The sequence below is a fragment of the Macaca thibetana genome, chromosome 2, assembly GCF_024542745.1.
Source record: "Macaca thibetana thibetana isolate TM-01 chromosome 2, ASM2454274v1, whole genome shotgun sequence".
Classification (NCBI taxonomy): domain Eukaryota; kingdom Metazoa; phylum Chordata; class Mammalia; order Primates; family Cercopithecidae; genus Macaca; species Macaca thibetana.
This window is the reverse complement of record NC_065579.1, coordinates 146257241-146271730: the sequence shown is the minus strand read 5'-3', so window position 1 is coordinate 146271730 and position 14490 is coordinate 146257241.

Sequence of the window (14490 nt, the reverse complement as noted above, 5' to 3'; positions counted from 1 at the left end):
ACCAGCCCTGCCCCCGACCCCGACACATTGACTTTAGGACTTCTGGCCTCCAAAACTGTAAGATAATAAATTTGCATTGTTTTAAGCCACCATGGTAATTTGTTAAAGTAGGAGGAGGAAACTAACACAGCAATAAAAGGGAATGAACTACTGATACATGCAACAACATGGATGCACCTCAATTGTACGCGTGAAGGAAGCCAGGCTCAAAGGTCACGTACTGTGTGGTTCTGTTTATATGACATTCTGGCAAAACTACAGAGACAGGGACAAGATTATCTAGGCCCATCCCAGGTCAGTAGAACCACTCAGGTGCTCCTATGAACTCATTAGCAATAACAGATGGTTGTCACTTTAGGCCACCAAGCCTTGGAGTGGTTTCTTATGCAGCAGTAGCTAACTGATACAGCAGGGAGGAAGTCCTGCAGTGGTGCCAGGGGCTCGGTGTTGAGACCAACTTTGAAGAGAAGGTTGCAGGAGCAGAGGCAGTGAGAGTGACTGAGGCTCGGGAGTAGGATAGGATGGGAGCCAGGCTGGTCCTTCTTCCCTTAGCAAAGGTTGCAAGGGGGCACTCTCTCTGTTGCCAGAATCTCTGTCCTGGAGTACTTGCCCAGTTGCCTCCACCCAACTGGGCCACACTCCATCCCTGATGCCCCCCAGGGTTCCCTGGCCAGTCCTGCCTCCTGAGAGCCTGCCTTCTCCTGCGGTAGATTTCCTCCTCCATCTCAGCCTCCCCTCATGCCTGGAGCACCTGCTGAGCCCAAGGGGGGCCAGGCTGGGCCAGGTTTCTGTGCCCGCTCCTTGGCAGTGCACAGCCCTACGCAGTGCAGTGCCAAAACCATATGTCTCTGGGGGCTGCCGCGACTGGAGGAGCTGCCTCCACCCATCCACCCTCAGGAGGGCAGCCTCCCAAGGAACATGATCAGCAGTTTCCTGATGGGCCGGGGGGTTGCAGGGCAAAGAGGCAGCCAGCGCTGGAGAAGCCCTGGGGCTGAGCCCAGGCAGTTGAGGGAGGGGGCAGTGGGCTATTGGACCAGAATTTTAAAACTGATATTCATTGGCTTCTTACTATTTTGAGTGTCTATGATCTCATGTAATCCCCACAAAATGAATCCGGTACTATTTTATGCACATTTTACATATGAGGAAACCGAGGCACAGAGAGGTCGAATAACTTGCCCAATAATATCACACAACTATCATAAGCAGAGCCAGAACATGAATCCAGCTGCAGAGCAGGTGCTCCCAGCCACAACATCCGCCTGCCTGAAGCCCCCACGTTTTAGGTCTGACGCGCTTCCAGCTCCAGCACATCCATCACACCCCATATGACAAGACAGCGGAAGGCAGCCAGGGACAAGGTTAACTTCCTGACCAGCAAGCAACTGAGACAGGCAGTGTGGAAGAGGACTGAGGATCCTTAGGTTCAAGTCCTGGTACTGCCATTTACCCACTGCAAGACCTCAGCCAGATGGTCTCACTGCCTCGTGCCTCAGTTTCCCCAGCAGTGATGGTGGTTTTATGTGTCAATGCGGCTAGGCTACAGTCTCAGTTCTTCAATCAAATATAAGTCTAAGTGTTGCTGTGAAGGTATTTCACAGGTGGGATTAAAGTAGTTTATAATCTGTTGGCTTTTAAGTAAGGCAGATTGGCCTAGATCACTGGGGTGGGCTGGACTTCATCAGTTGGAAAGCTTTAAGGGTAGAGCTGAGGCTTTCCAGAAGTTCTGCCTGTGGACAGCAACTTCGTGCCACCCCTCCCTAAAGCCAATTTCTTGCGACAAACATCTTGCTGTAGATGTCCCACTGGTTCTGCTTCTCTGGTTGAACCCTGGCCGAGAGACTGTCTGAAAGTGGTGGACACTACGGCCTACGCCATAGGATGGCAGCGAAGATGAAATGTGCTCATATAAATAAGGTGTTTAAAATCATGCCTGGTACAAAGTGAGCTCCAAATAACCATTACAGCACAAAATGGCTACAAAACATATTTTATAATGACCTTGGTGGCCAGGCCAGGCTCTGCTCTGTCCCACCAGCACCACAGCAGGCCGGCTCCAGCGGGGTGGAGAACACAGCTCCCTCAGGCAGCTCCATCCTGTACTAATAAAGTGAGCTGAGGAGCTTCCAGCTGCAAGAAGCTTCCTGTGCCCCATTTCTCAGAGCACAGGGGCTGTCCAGGGCTCCAGGCTGCCCCTTACCCCCAGCTGAGACAGCCAGGAAACAGGGCCCTCACAGTCCTCCCACCTGTCCCTGCTCCCTGCTTCTCCTCCTTGTGCTGCAGGGGCCACTCATGGAGCACCCAGTGTGCATCGTATCTTAGCTTGGATGTCACCTCTTCAGAGAGACCTGCCCAACCACCCTTCCTAGAATCACAGCCCCCAGGGCATAGCATGATACAAACTCACTTTTAACTTATTACTGTGAAAAATTTCAAACCTACACAAAAGTAGAGAGAATGAGATACTCCCTACCATGCCCTCCGAGACAGTAGACAGAATAATGCCCCCTCAAAGGTGTCCACGTCCTAATCCTAGAACCTGGGAATACGTCACTTTACATGGCAAAAGGGACTTTGCTGGTGTGATTAAGGTTAAGAACCTTGAGATGGGAGGTGATCCTGGGTTATCCAGATGGGTCCAGTGTCATCACAAAAATCCTAAGCAGAGAACCTTTCCTGGCTGTGGTCAGAGAGAGCTGTGACAATGGCAGAAGGTCTGAGAGATGCAAGGTTGCTGGCTTTGAAGGTGGAGGAAGGGGCAGGAGCCAGCGGTTGCAAGTGGTTTCTAGAGGCTGGAAAAGGCCAGAAAATGGATTCTCCTCCTGGAGCCTCTGGCAAGGAACGCTGCCCAGCTGACACCTCAATTTCAGCCCAGTGAGACCCAGGTCGAACTCTTAACCTACAAAGCAAAAAAATAATAAATGTGTGTGGTTTGAAGCCACTAAGTTTGCAGTAATTCATTACAGCAGCACCAGGCAATGAATGCACACCACTGCACCCCTGGCTCAGCTTCAATGGCAATCAACTCAACCAGGACGAACCTCCCACCAGCCTAGATCTCCTCTGCATTATTAAGTTTTAGTTTTAGTTTTTGAGACAGGGTCTCACTCTGTCACCTAGGCTGGTGTGTATTGGCATCATCTCAGCTCACTGCAGCCCTGATCTCCTGGGCTCAAGCAATCCCCCCATCTCAGCTTCCCAACTAGCTTGGACTACAGGCATGTGCCACCACACCTGGCTAATTTTTTTTTTTTTCTGTAGAGATGGGGGTCTCCGTATGTTACCCAGGCTGGTCTTAAACTCCTGGGGCCAAGGGATCTTCCTGCCTTAGCCTCCCAAAGTGCTGGGATTACAGGAACCCAGCCCCCTGGATTATTCTGAAGCAAATCCAGGCATTGTATCATCTATTATCTGTAAAGATTTAAATATGTATTTCTAGAAGGTAAAGACTTTTTTATTTTGTTTTGTTTTGTTTTGTTTTGAGATGGAGTCTCTCTCTGTCACCCAGGTTGGAGTGAAAGAGTGATGTGGCACGATCTCAGCTCACTGCAACCTCCATCTCCCTGGTTCAAGCACTTCTCCTGCCTCAGCCTCCTGAGCAGCTGGGATTACAGGCATGCACCACAAAGCCCGGCTAATTTTTTGTACTTTTAGTATAAACAGGGTTTCACCATATTGACCAGGCTGGTCTCAAACTCCTGACCTCAGGCGATTCACTGGCCTCGACCTCCCAAAGTACTGGGATTACAGGCGTGAGCCACCACGCCCAGCATAAAGGTTTTTTAAAAACATTACCGCAATAAAGTTATCACACTTTAAAACATTAACAATAATTCCTTAATATAAATGATTTACTCATAGCTTGAATCTCCCTGATGGCTCCTGGCTGTTATTCCACAGCTTTTCTGTCTGAACCAGATCCAGATAAGGTCCACTTACTGCAGTGGGTTGATAAGTCTCCTAAGTTTTTTTGAATCCATGCCACCCCTTGTTTTGTTCCTTACAATTTACTTGTTGAAAGAGTCAGGTTATCTATCTGTAGAGTATCCTACACTCTGGATTCTGCTGATTTGCAGCCCTGTGGTGCTTTTTAACGAGTTCCCCTGTCCTCCATTTCCTATTACATCCTGATGAGATTCGAGGCTATTTTGGCAAGAGCCTTTCACGGGTGATGGTGTCTACCTTGCTCAATCAGGAGGCACATCACCTGCGGATGAGGCTGGCTGTCTCTCTTTTTGTGAAGTTAGCAACCTTGATGAGAGCTCCAAGATCTATGGTCTCATTAGTGGTTGCATAATTGCCGTATTCTAATTCAGTCATTCGCTCCCCTTCATTAGCTAACGTACACTTTCATTCACCAACTATTTGATTGTCCCAAGGGGAAGTTCACATGGGAAAGGCAGGATAAATGCTTCTTTCCCTTTATTTACCACTTTGCAAAATAACGAGTTCATTCCCTACTGCTCTCCAATGGTGACATTGAGGTTGTTGTTGTTTGAGTATCATTATGTACTCATATATTTGATGTAAGCTCCATTCCCAGTGCCTAGAACAAAAGTTGCCACATAGTTGATATTAAAAAAAAAAAAAAAAAAAAAAAAAAAGGTCTGGACTAATTCCCACTGATTCAATTGGAAACCATACACTTCTATCATGCTAAGCAACTGAAATTTCACCTTTCACCTTTTCATTTCACCTTTCATCTTTCATTTCACTAGCCAAGAGAAGCTAGTGTGACCATCACCAATCAGAGATCAATGGTGTTGGGAGATAGACAGCCTGCAGGTGTTCAGAGAGGGCAGTGGTCCCTGCAAGGCAGTTCAGAGGCATGCTCAGGGGAGGGGGTCCACTCTGGACCTCACAGGATGAATAAAAGGAGAAGTAAATACATAGAAAGCAGGGTGGGAGGAACAGAGTGAACAAAGGGATGGGCTTCAGGTCACAGACTAGCACGGGGAGAACCAGGGGAGTCAAAGGTGTAGACATGAGGTTAGAAAAGTAGGTTGATTCTGACTTGATCCTGAGGGAATGGGAGCCACCGGCAGTAACTCAATGAGGGAAATGCATGATTAGATTTGTCTTTTTATTAGGATTGCTTCCCAATAAAACTTCAACTGCCCAGTGCTGGGCTGGGCTGGCTCTTACCAACTCACCAGAATTTACTGTTAAATTTTCAGGAAATTATAGGCTAGGCATGATGGCTCATGCCTGTAATCCCAGTGCTTTGGGAGGCTGAGGCAGGAGGATTGCTTGAGGCCAGGAATTCAAGACCAGCCTGGGCAACATATCAGGAACCCATCTCTACAAAATATTTTTTAAATTAGCTGGGCGTGGTGGTGCACACTTATAGTCCCAGCTACTCAGAAAGCTGTGGTGGGAGGATCACTGGAGCCCAGGAGCAAGAGGCTGCAGTGAACTATGATCACACCACTGCACTCAAGCCTGGGTGACAGCATGAGACCCTATCTCAAAAAAATTTAAATTATGTAAACTTGTAATAAAATAACGTATTAACAACAAGGTAGTAAGTACTCCAAATGCATCCCTTTTGACTTGTTTTGTGTCGTTCGCTGTCACCTATGCTCCTGGTATGAGTTGTGCCTGGCATGTCTGTGTGAGGGAAATAATACTACACAGCACTGAGCGTCTCTTCCCAGCTCTGTGCTCTGCGACATCACGTGGGAAGTTTGAATCAGCTTTAGAAATTGGTGCTCACTACAAACTCGGGCTTCTTATTTCCCCAGAGAATCAGTTGTTAAACATCTATCACCACATTGCTGCATATGACTCAGAAACTCTACTTCTTGGTGTCTCACATGGCTCTACTGTTTACTATTATACTATATTATATTATATTATATTATATTATATTTATTATACTAACTGTGTGGCCTTGGATGTGTCCTCTAACCTCCCCTGACTCAGTTTCTATATAATTGGAGCAACACCTACATGCAGTGGGTGCTGGGGTACACCTAGATCCCCCTGAGACCAGGCCCTCATCCCTGCAGCTGCTGAGAGAGTAGGCTGCTGAGTCCCCCTGGGAATTGCCCTCTGCTGCAGGAAGGCCTCACCGAAGCATGTTGGGAGTGACGGGAGAGGAGCTGGGGCCTGGTGGCACCTGAAGATGGTGCCAGCACCATCAGGGATGCAGGGAGGTCCGTCCGAAGGGAAGGAGCCTAGCTCAGTGCTAGATGCTGCACCGATGCTTCGTGGGCCCCGCCACAGTCCCCTTTTCCTGAACCAGTGCACCCTGCTGCTGTGAGTGCTGGCTGCTAACTGCTCCCACTGCCTCTTCTCTGCAGAATTACCCTCCTCTGATTACATCCCTCCCTCTTAGGCAGTGCAGTGCAAATGACTACCTGACACAGTACAAAAGGCCAAATCCCCAGCCTCAAGACGGCTGGACTCTGTGGTGCCATGACTCCTCCCCAGCTTCCCAGACCAGGCCGAGGCACCACTCCAAGTGCGAGCACATAGTGAGATGTGTTTAGCTCTGTGCTGCCAGCCTCTCCCCTCAGGCCCTTTCATGGCTCTCCTGAGGGTCCCCCGCAACCAGCCACATCCACAATAATCCCGTCTCAGGCTCTGCTTCTGGGGAACCCCACGAGAGATGGAAGAGCAGGGTCTGTGGTTCCTGTGACAGCTGGTGGTGGAGTTCCGTGAGGCTGCTGGACTTGCAGGAGCTCAGGAGAGAGGCCTGGGCTGGAGAGGGATCAGGAAGCCACCTGCATCCTTCCCTGTCACCAGGAGGCAAGATGTGCCCAGGCGTGGACGTGGTCATGAAACCACTGAGCTGGCATTTCTCTCCCCGACTAGGGAAGGAGGTGGGGCCTCTGTCAGGACAGGGAAGAGGATTGCCCTGGTGGCCTCTTCCAGGGCGATGCTCCCTCAGCACAGGCCAATCAGCCACCTAAAAAAGGCAATTTTTGGAAAGCCAATTACTTTCCCAGTTTATCTATGAACCCAATGAAGATGGGTTCAAATCCCATCTTCACCCCTTAGGAACCATGTGACTTTGGGTGTCTCACTCAAATAATATCTGCTCCCTGCTGAGTAGCAGAGATTGAAGTGGAAACTGTTCTAAGGGCTATGTTTATGAGCTGTATTCTTTTTATAACTGTACTTTACACATAACAGAAATGTGGCCTTTAGTGAACTGATCTTTGGAAAAGCTGGAAAAGTTGGCCACACCTGCTGGACTTCAGGAGCGCTGGGCCAGTGCTATTGTCTTCATTGTGCTCAGGAAGGCTGAAGGCCAACGCTCCCCACCCTCCCGTCCCTGGTCAGCCTCCCAAAAGGACAGGCCTGCTCCCCGCCTATGAGCCATCTCTGCAGGCAGATTGTTGGGGTCTACATTCCAGCTCCTGGAATCCACAGAGCACTTCCCCTGGTAGTGATCCTGGTTGAGAATGTAGAGACTTTTAATTCAGAGATGCACACTGAGTTTCAAGTTGAGGCTAAGTGGGAAAAAGAATGAGAGAGAATAATCCAAAGACTCACAACTTTGGCTGGAAGGAATCTAATCAGAGCAATGCCCTAGCTGGAGTGGGAGACAGAGAGCATGGGTGGGGACACACAGGGACACCTCCTCTCCCTTAAAAATGATTTGAAGCTGAAAATCCCAAAGTAGCATGACAGGTATGCTGGTGAGAGATATGGGGTAAACAGTACAAGACAGAGCCAAGAAGTTTGAAAGACAACTTGGAAGGGAAGGGGGAAACAGTCACACAGGGCAGGAGGATGCTATTTTTTTAAAAAAGGCTTGCAGAACCATTGGCCCTTTTTCAATCTATATATGTAAAGCTTTGATTTAACATTTTAATACTAAAGAAAGAAAAACAGAAGACCCATGGAACCCTTTGGGTGAGCCACTTGACAACATCCAGGAGGGTGGTAATTGGGACACCCGTCCACCCAGCCATTCTGTTTCCCCTGAATATAAGGATGCTCCTTGCAGTATGGTCTTATAACAAGGAAAAAGTGTACGGAGGAGAAAAGAATGGGACAAAAGATTTTTCAGCTTCATCTGGAATATTTTGTTTCTTTAAAAAAAGAACTGAAGAAAATGTGGTAAAATGTGCATTGTGGGGATTCTGTATTTATGAGATTGCTCTCCTTATTTTTCTGTATTTTGAAACCTTTGCAAACTGAAACGGGTGTGGGGGTGGGGAGGAGATGTTTGTGCCAGACCCAGTGCTGCGTACTGGGAAGATGGGGCTGGATAAGGTGGAGATTAGGACCTGCAGGGGCTCGCAGTTTTGGTGAATCTCATGTTGGACACCTCGACCCTCTCAGCCGCAGCAATTTCATTAATTTCCTGGTGCCACAGAGAGATCAATTATTTTGAAGTCAGACAAATCTGGGTTCAGATTCTGACACTGTCATTTATTGGCCATGTGATTTTTCCACAAGACAAATAATTGCTCTGAACTTCAGTGTCCACCTCTGTAAGATGGGATACTATTAATTTACAGAAAATCCGTGTATAATGCAAACTATAATAGCAAGTCCCTGGCACCGAGAAGGTCCTGGATAAGGAATAGCTACCATTGTGAATAGAGCTTTTAAGTCTATTGCCCCTCCTCCAGCTCCCATCCCCAGAGGATCTTCCTGTGGCTGTGGGGAGCTGGGTGGTGTGGGGACAAACAGTTGGACGTCAACATCAGACAGACCTGGGTTCAAATCCCATCTTCACCCCTTCGTAACCACATGACTTTGGGTGGGTCACTCAAATAATATCTGCTCCCTGCTGAGTGGCGGAGATCCAGGTGAAAACATGTGTTTTGCGGTGCCCGGCACAGGGTAGGCCTCATAAATGATGGTCATTGTGACACTGAGAACTGGCTCCTGCTCCCAGCCGGGTGGGGAGAAGCTCAGTCTAGCCTAGATTAATCCTCCTCATGGTTCAATGCTTTGGCAGAGGCTGCTTACTCTTCCTCAATATCCATTTCCTTCTTCTTTCCTTAGTAGCAGGACAAAGCCTACATGCCCAGCCTCTTGCACTTCAGAGTGGACACAAGATTCAGTTGAACTAAGGGGAAATAAGCAAAAGTTACATCTGAACCTCCAGGTCATACCTTTAAAGAGTGGTGTGTCTCCATGTCTCCATCCCTTCTCCCCTTCCTACTGGCTGGAATGAAGATGTGATGACAGGAGCTGGTGCAGCCACCTTGGGTTACAAGATAAAAGCCTCAGATGAAAGGGGCAGAGGCACAAGATAGGAAGAACCTGGGTCCCTGTTTATTGTGGACACACAAATCTGTCTAGGACCACCAAGTTGGGCTTTTCCTTGAGAGAGACATAGACATTGTTTTTGTTTAAGCCACTGTCATTTCTGGATGTTTGTCGTAGCCACTGAACTTGAGTCCTATATTGAGTAGGCATGAACATGTGCCACAATTCTGGCCACTGGACACGGGAGGTGGTCTTCTGGTGAGCTTTGGGGGAACTTTTTCCTCTTCCTAAAGGTGCACAGGAAGGGACCCTGCCTTCATCTGGCTTTTGGACATGGTTGTGATATGAATCCTGGAGTTGATGCAACCACCTTCTGACCTTGAAGAGCCAATCCTAGGGAGGAAGGTTAAGCTGCCAAGGTTGGCAGAGGGGAAGATGGACAGCCAAGGGGTTCTGGATGATGTCCCTGGTCCACTGTGTAAACCAGCCCGAGAATGCATGCCTCCAGACTCCCTGTGACAGGAGAGAACCACTCTTTGATGCATAAGCCAGAAGTCGCCAGGCTTTCTGTTACTTGCAGCAGAAGTAACAGAATATTTCGGGAGCCTTCTCAGGAGCTTATGCATCCTCAACAAAAATTGCCCTGGGCTGAATGCGGAAGGGAGCTTCAGGACTTGGATTCTTCTTGCCTTGGTGCGGGGAGCCGGGACCCTTCTGGGACCGCCAGTTCTCATCACGTCTCTCAGCAATCAGGCATGCTGAGAGCTGGGAAAGCTCTACTCCCCCCAACATCAGGATTCATCAGGCATCTGTTAGGCTGTATGTGGACTCAATTCTCCAAGCCTCTGTTTCCTTATCTGCAGATTAAGTTCATACATATAACAGTCTCTCTTACAAGATCTTTGTGTGAATCAAATCAGATAATGGATTATTTTCTAAGCTTGTTGTATGTCAGTTTACCCTACTAGAAGAGTGATTTCTTGAGGGCAAATGAATGGCCATCATATCTATATAATCCACAGACCTGTGGCATGGCCTCACACCAGCCAGATATTCAGGAAATGTTTACAGGGGAATGTTAGGCATGACCAATCAGGGCACTGCAGTTCTCTCAAGGCACAGCGATTGGTTCAGAGATGGCCAAAGCCAAGTCACTCAAGCCAATTAAAGTGAGTCCCAGGACTTTTGCTCAAACAGCTGGAAAAGATATTAATTTTCCCACGCACCTCTAACAGTGCGGGGTATGAAGCCAGAACTGCTTCAGTTGATTTGCCACACCAGAGGAGAGGCTTCCTAAGAATGGAGTCATGCAGACGAAGCAGACCCCAGAGACAGACAGAAAGCAAACAAGGTTTTCACGGCATCATTTAAGCCCCTGGATCAAACCATACCTAAAGACCACCCTTAGATTTTTTTTCTGTTACATGCAGCCACACCTCTTTTCCCTATTTTTTTTTTTAAGAGAATTTGGATCCCTACTGCTGCAATGAGTAACAGAAGGGCATTTGGTAAATGGTTCAACCCTAGACATGTGTTTGAAATCACTCCTGCCGGATAGGTGAGCAAAACTGCTGACAGCTAGTCCCAGTTTTGCTCTGCCTAGACATGGTGTGGTAAAGGCTCACCTTTGCTATGGGAGTTATAAGGCAATCAGAAAGTTTCTTCTTTCCAAAAATGACCTAGACATCTTCCAAAGTAGAGTAATTCACAAGTGTTTATACCAAAGGTGAACTCTCCATCCACCTTTGGTATAAACCTGAGTGGGAATGTCCTGGCCAGAAAGCCTCAGTTGGACGCTAGTCTTTCACACTTGTCTGTAATGGCCAGCCACTCTCTCCTTCAGCCTGATGGTGCCTTTCTTGGTTTAAGGCAGTGCAAACAGTGCTCCAACACCAGCAGCCAGATGGGAGATGCTGGAACGGGAGAAGCTGGAAGAGACTGGCATCGGGGAACAGAGGATCTGCCGGTTGGAATCCTACGCGTTTGCTTTTGTTTTGTTGGGCCCCTCTGTGTCCCTGTGGTCCGAGTACTTGCTAAGTGGGCTCCCTCTGGAGCAGGCTCCACAAGGTCTATTGAAGAGCCCTCAAAATCAGCATCTGATTCAGGAACAAAGAGGCAGGATTGGGCAGAGGGAGGAGTTGGGCTGTGGCCACCACGAGGCTCAGCCAATCTCATGAGGGATGGGGGCTGAGATGGCCCTCGGGGTTCTCTGGAGTCAGAGCAAGGAACTGAACCTTTAAGTGTCCTTGGTGAAAGCAGCTGTCTTTAGCTGACAATGATTTCTGAGACCTCATCAAGAAAGCAGGTGGGCTGAGCAGGGAACCTGTGAGACTCACCACAGTGCTCACTATACTCCCAACTCCAACAGCAACCTTTGCAGGAATGGGAGTGTCCCCAGTCCTCTCTCTGCCTTTGGCTCCTTTTCCCCAGGGATTCCTCACTTCTGGTTGGGAACACCACGAAGCCATGTGGATCACCCTCATCCCTGGAACGATGGGGCCCAAATGCCTGTGGACAAATGTGTGGACAAATGCCCCCCGGGCTCGGACGTTCTCTGGAGACAGCCAAGCCCTGAGCGCTGGTAAGCCATTCACAGCTCTCTGTGGCGAGAGACGCACAGGCTGGCACAGTTTCCTGTCTCTTCCTGCATCGGGGTGAACTCTACTTCTCTCCTCTCGGGTGGCCATGGGTCCACCTGTCCTCGGGACTCGCTCTGGAGCCCCCCTCCCATGCCTCCCGGAACGATGCCGAGCTTCCCCATGTGCCTGCGGGTCCTCTCCAGGCTTGTGGCCTGTGTGGGATCCAGCCTGTGGACTGAGGGTGGCTGTCTCCCTCCAGTGGAACTTTGGGGCCTATCTCCACCTGATCCCCAAGAGGAAGGTGGCCTCTCGGAGGACAGCGGGGCCCCGGGAGCCTCCTGCGCTGCCCGGCCAGGGGTGCATGCAGGGCCTGGGGAGAGGCGGTGTCCTGCGGAAGGCTCCTGGGAGGCGCTGTCAGGGTCTCACTCTCAGACTTCCTCCCGCCGCTGTGGGAGGCCTGGCCGTGCCCGCGACGTGTGTGGCACAGCGGGCTGGGTTGCAAAATATATCTGGCATGGCAGTTGGTGAAGGAGTTATGCAACCACCACCAACTTACGGAAACCACCAAGCGATGTGCCTTGCTAGCAGAGGTGGCTGGCTTGGCCACGCTGGCCACAGGCTCTGGTTCTGTGTTGGCAGTGTGAAGAGTGGCCCAGGCTGTGGGGTGTCAAGAACCATGACAGGTCTTCCCTGAAGTCACCCTGGGAGCACATGACCCACGAGACCCCGGCAGTGCTGGCATCTTCTCCTCCAAGGATCTCCTTCCCATTCTACAGAATCCAGAAGACAGGAAGACAGCCTCATCTGGTGATCAGCAGCCAGTGCTCCCTAGGAGGCCCACCTCAGAGGGGACAGGCCCAACCTGGGGCGAGGGTCTCGAGGAGACAACTGCAAAGGGAGGTGGCTGGAGGCCCGCCCTTTGAGGAGCTGAGGTGGCTCAGCCTGGAGAAGGGCAGTGCTGGGGACCCAGTCACCATCCCTCTAAGGAAGCAGGCGGCCTTCAGGGCCCAGATGGCAACACTGGGGCTTGTGGGGAAGTCCCACAGAGGCAGATCCCAGCTCCATATCAACAAGAACTTCTTCCTGCCCAGAGCTTCCGCAGATGGGATGGAATGCCGAGAGGAATGTCCTAAAGGGAACCCCGGGCATATCTGTGCCCCTGGCCTGAAAGTGCCCTTCACCCATCAGGCTGCTCAGCAGAGTGAGGAGAGGAATTCGGAGACCAAGCAGGGAACCCCATGAGGAGGAGGCCCCTCCCCTCCCCACTGAGTCCCTCCAGCTTCCCCTGAGCCTCCATGGCACCTCCCCCAGGGAGAAGTGGGCTGAGCATGGGCTTAGAAACCAAATCCACCTGGGGCTGATCCCAGCTCTGCCACCTACCCTCTGTGTGGCCCTGCACAAGTCCCTTCCCTTCTCTGAGCCTCTGATTTCTCCTCTGAGGATTATATGCCATAACGGACAGGAAGTCCATGCTCAGGAGAAGGAAAGTTCATTTTATTTCAAGCTCACACCTGGCTGCCTTCAGCCCTCACACTGAAACCTTACACATTAGACTCACCACCTCCTGGGCTGATAAAATGGACATCAGGTTGGAATGCATCCTTCCAGACGTTTTCATATGTATGCATAGCCAGAGGAGGGTTATGATGCTTTGCACGGTACTCGGCACCTTGCTTTTTGCACTCAAAGATTTATCTTAGAGACCTATTCATGGTAATAAATAGAGCCACTCATTCTCCTTAACTACTGCATTATTTAGTGAATGGCTACATCATGGTTTACTTAGCTCTTCCTCTATGATTGGACACTGACGTTATTTCTATTGTTTCACTCTTACAAACAATGGCTATCTTCTGGTGTGTATACACAAAGGCTACTTTGAGAATACCCAAAGAAGGGGAATCTCTGTGTCAGACAGGATGCACATTTGTCATTTTAATAGATACAGGCCAGTGAAAATTCATTAGTAAATAAATACAATTTTCAATTCAGTCGCGTTAACACCAAGGGCAAGTTTCAGGTGTGGGTTTTTTTCTTAACTGTTAAGTTGCCTTTAAAATTGCAAAATGAATGCATGCTCCTTGTAAAAAATAGACACCCATACTTTTTAAGCACAATTCTCTCCCTTCCTAGCCCATTCCCTTCTCCCAACTGTGAACAGTGGACACATATTTGCTATGTATTTGCAAACACACAAATCAATATGAATTTTTTTACATAAATGAGATATAGACAGACAGATGTAAAACTTGATTTCCTACTTTATTGACATATCTTGGACATCTTTCCATGTTAGTAGATTCATATCTGGATCTTTACTTTTAATGGTTACATAGAATTTTATTATAAGAAGGACTATAATAAATTTACTCAGTCTCTTGTTGATAGACATTTTCATTCTTTTCCATCTTTTGCTATCATAAATGAAATTGCAGTGAGCGTTCTTGTACATGCATCTTTGTAAGCTTTGAAAATACATTGAACTAAAGCAAACAAAACTAATCCAGGAAATGTTGACAGACAAGTGTTAGAAGACAGAAATTTGCTATCTTTTGGGGAAAGGCTGGTGACTGGGAAGGGGCCCTAGAGGGTCTCTAAGACCCTAGGAATGTTCTGGTTCTGGTTACAAGAGTGTGTTCTGTTACTGAAAATTCACCAGTTGTGAGTTGTGCGTTTTTCTATATGTATTTTACTTTTCTGTATGTATGTTACTTTTCTATATGTATGTTACATG